The 7,249-nt window shown below is 50.1% G+C and overlaps 1 long non-coding RNA gene across 1 annotated transcript; it reads right to left on the bottom strand.

Annotated features, from left to right (window-relative positions):
- Positions 1–5,721: 5,721 nt before the first annotated feature.
- Positions 5,722–6,395, bottom strand: LOC127158028 (uncharacterized). Its single transcript, XR_007826048.1, has 3 exons — positions 6,310–6,395; positions 6,060–6,158; positions 5,722–5,909 (listed from the first exon to the last, which is right to left on the bottom strand). It is a non-coding gene; the product is annotated as an uncharacterized LOC127158028 (long non-coding RNA).
- Positions 6,396–7,249: the final 854 nt, after the last annotated feature.

The following is a 7,249-nucleotide window of genomic DNA, read 5'->3' as shown; positions in this document are numbered from 1 at the left end:
TTTATGATTTTCTTTATTTTTCTTTCTTTCTTTCTTTCTTTCTTTCTTTGTATTTATTTATTTGTTTGTTTGTTTATTAAAAACCTGTCCCTCTAACACATGCATGCTCTATTTTATTTTTTTATGATTTTATTTATTTATTTATTTAAAAAAACTTGCCTCTAACAGATACACTCTCTATTTTATTTTTTTATGATTTTTTTTTAATTAATTAATTAATTAATTAATTCATTCATTCATTCATTTATTCATTAAAAAACTTGTCTCTAAAAGATGCACTCTCTATTTTATTTTTTTATGATTTTCTTCTTTTCTTTCTTTTTCTTTCTTTCTTTCTCTTTCTTTTTCTTTCTTTCTTTTTTTCATTTTATTTATTTGTTTGTTTGTTTATTAAAAACTTGTCCCTCTAACACATGCATGCTCTATTTTTTTATGATTTTCTTCTTTTATTTATTTATTTATTCATTAATTTAAAAAAAATTCTCTAACAGATGCACACTCTATTTTATTTGTTATGATCTTCTTATTTTCTTTCTATTTATTTATTTATTAAAAACATGTCCCTCTAGCACATGCGCTCTCTATTTTATTTTTTTATGATTTTATGATTTTCTTTCTTTCTTTCTATTTATTTATTTATTAAAAAAACTTCTAACAAATCCACTCTCTGTTGTATTTCTCTTTTGTTGATTTGATTGCTTCTATTGTCCTCATTTGTTAGTTGCTTTGGATAAGCATGTGCTAAATGACAAAAGGGTAAATGCAAATAAAGTACTAAATCAGTTTTGTATGTTTAGAATACAGTGAGCAGTGATAAGAGAGTAACTGATTAATCAGAGTTCAGCATGAGGAGTTTTTCCACAAACTGAAGAGGAAAATACTCATATACTGTATAGCTGATTCACAGCGTCATTCACACAAACAGTAAACACCATTCTGATAAAACACACAACACTTGCATAATGAAATTAACATTAAAGGCATAATGCACATATCTTATAAGAAAAAAAAGGGTTCCCCTTCAGTCATTTCACTACGACGTTACATACTGGAACTTGCTTGAGTGACCAATCACCTCTGAGCTTTACAGAAAAGGCCAATGAAATTGGCGAGTGGAGTTTGCGTGCAACGCCACTCCCCCGTACATACGGGCATATAAGATGGCGGCGCGCATCCACTCATTCAGATTTTCGCTTCAGAGCCTCACCGCTTCGAGCTACAAATCCTGCTAAGAGTTACGCTCTCTCCGAGACCAGCGCCGAAAGAAAACTGATCGCTGCAGTCACGAGATCCTGCGAGCCGGCTGCCGGTAGACGGAACGTGCCGGCTTTCTCGCATTCCAGCAAGCATTCTGAGCGCACGGTTGTGCCGCGTCCTCCCTGGGCGAACCGGGATCTAAAAGAGCAATTTCCTTACGGTCGTCAAGAGCCATTGTCCCGGTATGGCTTTCCGACCGTGCGTTTCTGGGTGCGGTAGTTTCCTCACCTCCGTTGACGGTCATGATCGCTGTCTCACGTGCCTGGGCCGAGCGCACGCTGAGGCAGCGTTTGTGGATGGTTCATGCGCTCATTGCGAGCGTATGTCCATGGCCACGTTGAGGTCCCGCCTCTCGTTCGCGAGACGGCTCCCCTCGTCGTCTTCCCGCAGTTCGTCGAGCCGTAAAGGCTTTACGGCTGCTACGGCGAGGCGCTTGGGGGACCTCCAGGTGATGGTGCAGAATGTTCCGCCGGGCAAAACCCCGCGGGCTTCTACTCCACCGCGTGGTCCCGTGGTGATGCCCAGACAGACTGCTCCCCCGTCTAAAAGCGGGCTGAGCGTCTCTTTTGGTGCTCCCGTGGAGGAAGAGATGTCTATCTCAGCATCAGAAGGTGATCGGTCGGCAGATGAAGCGGGCCCTTCGGCGGAGCAGTGCCCCTCTGCGGTCGCTGTCCCGTCTGAGGCGGACGCTGAACTGTCGGCCATGCTCCTCCGGGCCGCCGACGGGATCCTTCGACGCTGGATGATTGGTTTCTGGGGACGAGGTCTGCGGCACCGCCGCGCTCGCCCCCAGTACCTTTCTTCCCGGAGGTGCACGATGAGCTGGTTAGGGCGTGGCGGGCCCCCTATTCGGCTCGTTCACGTTCTACCTCCTCAGCCCTCGCTACCCTTGACGGAGGGGCGGCCAGGGGGTACGAGGGGGTTCCTCAGGTTGAGCGTGCGCCACCTGGCGGGGCCCTCCGCGCCTCCCGTCCAAAGCCTGTAGGCTTTCGTCGGCTCTTACCGGCAGAGCCTACAGTGCTGCGGGCCAGGCCACCACTGTCCTGCACGCCATGGCCACCCTGCAGGTCTACCAGGCCAAGGCGTTGAAAGAACTGCACAAGGGTAGTCCTGACCAAGCGGTGTTGCAGGAGCTGCGTGTGGCGACTGACTTCGCCCTCCGGGCGACTAAAGTCACGGCGCGGTCCCTTGGTCAGGTGATGTCCACGCTTGTGGTCCAGGAGCGCCACCTCTGGCTGAACCTGGCGCAGATGGCAGATGTCGACAAAGCACGCTTTCTCGACGCTCCCGTCTCCCAGGCCGGCCTCTTTGGCGACACTGTCGAGGACTTCGCCCAGCAGTTCTCGGCAGTACAGAGGCAGACTGAGGCGATCAGTCACATCTTGCCCCGGCGCGTGACTCCCAGGAAGTCCCCGGGTGCCCAGCCTCAGCCTGCATGTCGCCGAGGGCGCCCCCCTGCGGCCCCCAAGAAGCAACCTGCTCCGTCTCCGGCTGAGGCCCACGATGCGCGCCTCGCCGCCAGACGTCGTGGCCGCCGCAGGGGAGCTGCTCAGGAGCCCCCCCAAACACCCAAGACCCGCAGATCTGCGCGGCACTCCTGACACGGGCAGCCCGGAGATGATGGAAGCTGCTCTTCGGGGGACGACAACATCTGCCCCCCCGCTCCCGGAGGAGGGCCGGGACCGCCTGTGTGCTCAGCTGCTGTCGGCGGTACCCACCCACTCACAGAAAGGGCAATTTTCCACATCTCTGGGCCAAGTGCCCCGAGTTCTGTTCCTGACAGACAAGATGTCTCCTCGGGTTCGAACTCGGAGCCAACATTCGCCAGCGCGGGAACCTGGGAAGAAGGTAAGTGCTGCTCAGCGCGGCCAGACTGCTCTCCAGGACGTTCATCCTTCTGGGACCAGTCCCCTTCCCCTTCCCGCAGGCCGCCCCACCGCGGTCTCGTCGGTCAACGCTCCGCTGATCCCACTGGCGGCCAGGCTGCCCAGCCCGTCCCGGTGGTTGATCCGGACGGTACGTCTCGGCTACGCGATTCAGTTCGCCAGGCGCCCGCCCAAATTCAGGGGCATCCTTTTCACTTCTGTCCGCTCGGACACGGATGCCTCTGTTCTGCGTGCGGAGATTGCAGTCTTACTGGCGAAAGACGCAATCGAGCCTGTCCCTCCAGCCGAGATGAGGTCGGGGTTTTACAGCCCCTACTTCATCGTGCCCAAGAAGAGCGGTGGGTTACGACCAATCCTGGATCTTCGAGTATTGAATCGGTCCCTTCTCAGGCTGCCGTTCAAAATGCTCACTTCGAAACATATCCTTTCGTGCGTTCGAGACCAGGATTGGTTTGCGGCCATAGACCTGAAGGACGCGTACTTTCACGTCTCGATTTTGCCTCGACAGAGACCCTTTCTACGGTTTGCTTTCGAGGGTCGAGCGTATCAGTACAAGGTGCTCCCATTTGGCCTGTCCCTGTCCCCCCGTGTCTTTACGAAGGTCGCCGAGGGTGCCCTGGACCCGCTATGGCGGAAGGGCGTTCGCTTCCTCAACTATCTCGATGACTGGCTCATCATGGCTCACTCGCGAGATCTGTTGTGCGAACACAGGGACCTGGTGCTCCGGCACCTCAGGTGGGGTCTCTTCGTTGACTGGTGGGCCTCCCGTGGGGAGGACCCACAGAGATGCCCGATCGCAGTGGTGCTTTCCTTTCTGCAAGAGAAGTTGGAGCGTAGGCTGTCCCCTTCAACTCTCAAAGTGTATGTCGCGGCCATCGCGGCATACCACAATGCAGCCGATGGAGAATCCATCGGGAAGCATCAACTGGTCGTGAGGTTCCTCAGAGGTGCGCGTAGGGTTAACCCCCCTAGACTGCACCTCATACCCTCTTGGGATCTCTCCGTCGCCCTTCGGGGTCTGCGGGGACCTCCCTTCGAGCCGCTGGTTTCAGTTGAGCTTAAGTTCCTGTCGCTTAAGACAGCGCTCCTGACCGCGCTCGCCTCCATCAAGAGGGTCGGGGACCTACAAGCCTTCTCTGTCAACGAAGCGTGCCTGGAGTTCGGGCCGGCTGATTCTCACGTTGTCCTGAGACCCCGGCCCGGCTATGTGCCCAAGGTTCCCACCACACCCTTCCGGGATCAGGTGGTGAACCTGCAAGCTCTGCCCCCGGAGGAGGCAGACCCGGCCTTAGCGTTGCTGTGTCCCGTTCGTGCCTTACGGGTTTACGTGGACCGCACCCGGAGCTTCAGACGCTCCGAGCAGCTCTTTGTTTGCTTCGGAGGACAGCAGAAGGGAAATGCTGTCTCCAAGCAGATGTTGGCCAATTGGGTGGTAGATGCCATCTCCCTGGCCTACGAAAGCCAGGGGGAGCCGTGCCCCCTAGGAGTTCGAGCTCACTCCACTCGGAGTGTTGCCTCCTCCTATGCGCTGGCGCACAGCGCCTAGCTAGCAGACATCTGCAGAGCTGTGGGCTGGGCGACACCTAACACCTTTGCGAGATTCTATAATCTCCGCGTCGAGCCCGTGTCCTCCCGTGTGTTAAGGTAACATCAGGTAATCTGCGGGAGGCCGGCAGGTGTCGGCTTGCTGCGCCATTCCCACAGGATCCGTGCGCTATTTTCCCAGAATGTTCCCTCCGGCGAACCTGGGTCCTCCATGCCCCGCAGTCAGGACTAGATGCGGAGTAGTCCGCGACTGTGCTCCGACTGGGTCTCCTTCGCCCAGAAGGTTGTGGCAAAATGTCTTAGTATTTTTACACAGTCAGCCAGAAGGCTGTGTTTTCCCTCATATATCTATAACCAGAATAGATATTTTCAATTTCTGTATTCCACATGCCTAAACCACATGTCTCCGCCCCCCCAACCCATGCTTCAGTACATCTGGCACCCCTATGGGGCCCCTCTACTGGTCCCTAGGGCGTTGGGAAGGTTACGTATTGACTCCACTTTCCGACACGTCCGCCTGTCGGCACTTGGTGTCTTGCGTAACGCAGCCTCAGGGTTGTGGCCTTTTCCATGGGTCTGTTCCCATATGTAACGTCGTAGTGAAACGACTGAAGGGGAACGTCTAGGTTACGTATGTAACCCTCGTTCCCTGAAGGAGGGAACAGAGACATTACATCCCCTGCCACAACCCTAGGCTGCGCTGACGCCGGGCTGCGGCTCGGCTCCTCTGCAAAAACCTGAATGAGTGGATGCGCGCCGCCATCTTATATGCCCGTATGTACGGGGGAGTGGCGTTGCACGCAAACTCCACTCGCCAATTTCATTGGCCTTTTCTGTAAAGCTCAGGGATGATTGGTGACTCAAGCGAGTTCCCATATGTAACGTCTCCGTTCCCTCCTTCAGGGAACGAGGGTTACGTACATAACCTAGACGTTTTCACTGTGTATAGTAAGGGAAATTACTGTTAATAAAGGAAACAGGTTTTTACTGTATTTTTACAGTCTTTTACTGTTAAAATTATAATGATATTTTCCAGTGTAGAGACTGAATCTGTTTAGAGTGAAGAGAATAAACTGGAGCTGACAGTGAAAATCATCACAGTGTGAAGATGATCAGATCAGATGATTCATACTGTACCCCATGACTCAAATGACCATGTGAAGTTGATCACTGTCCAGAGTAACTGAAGAAACGCAGTCATACAGGCCCATCCAACACGATCTGAACAACAACAGACACATCATCATCATCATCATCTTACAAGTGTTCATTAACTGACAAACAAACATTTAACTTTTTTAGAATTAATGTAAAATATTCTAGAAAGATGTTTCAGTTTATGAGTTATATATAATTTTGATATTGTTGTACCCTTTTCATTTTCCAGAGCGATGATGTAGAAATAGACCATAACAGCATTGACCAGTATCATGAGAGTTAAATACACTGATCTCCTGACCGCAGGTGAACCTGAAAAACACGTTTACTCTTCTTAAAACACTGCAGATCTGGGTTTGACACTGACTCAATAAAAAATATATATATATTATATATTGATCACATTCTGATGAGTGATTACTGTTTGTATCAGGGATCAGATCATAATTCATCAAACACTTACAGCCCATCTGTTGACCACATACTGCATTCCAGTCATAATTTGTGACTCTGAGAAACACTGGTAAAACTGCAACAATGATGAATCCTGTAAACAGAAGAGTGATTATTATATTAATGATTATATGAATGCAGACACTGAGATTCACTGACAGACACAGCTGTTGTTGATGATTAGTATGGCTGGATTGAGTTATCTGTTGGTTTAAAAGGGGCTATGTGTCGATACTCGAAACCATGATGAGCAATGCAATGCGATTGGCTGGTGGCAAGACAGCAACGTAATGACATTATATGATTAAAAAAGACACCTGATGAAAAACTTCACACATTTCTGGACTTTTATAAGGAAACAGCCAGGCTAACAAAACTACATAAATGTTATAATAGATCAATGAAATGTGCATGAAATGTTTTTTTTTTTTACATTATTCCCAATTATTTATATTCATGATTTATAATATTTGTACAGACTTTACATTTTTATTTCAATGTAATATTGTCACAAATCTGGTCGGTGTCCCGCTGTCCGCTCACCGCCAGATATCACTCTCGCCCTTTCACACACAGACTGTTGCCTTACACCCCGGACTACATTCCCCATCAGCCATTACACTTCACCCGCGACCAATCAGCGGCGCTATAAAAGCCCCGGTCTGTCCCCTTGCAACCACGGATTGTTAGATTGTATTGTTGTGTTGTTAGCGTTCCCTAGTTTCCCGAGTTCCTAGTTTCCTCGTTCCCGTGTTTTGACTTCTCGCCTGGACTATCGTTTACTCTCTCTGGATTATCTGTATTGCTCCCGTTCGCTCCTGTTCGACCCACGCCTGACTCACGGACTCCGATTGTGCTTTGCCTACGATATCCCTGTCTGCTATGTTGTTTGACCCTGCCAGTTCGACCATGTATCTGTCTCGTCCCTTTAATAAAAGCTTGCATGTGGA

Source organism: Labeo rohita, unplaced genomic scaffold, assembly GCF_022985175.1.
Source record: "Labeo rohita strain BAU-BD-2019 unplaced genomic scaffold, IGBB_LRoh.1.0 scaffold_1310, whole genome shotgun sequence".
Lineage (NCBI taxonomy): Eukaryota > Metazoa > Chordata > Actinopteri > Cypriniformes > Cyprinidae > Labeo > Labeo rohita.
Note: the sequence above shows the minus strand (reverse complement) of the source record. Positions and strands in the feature narration are given on the sequence as shown.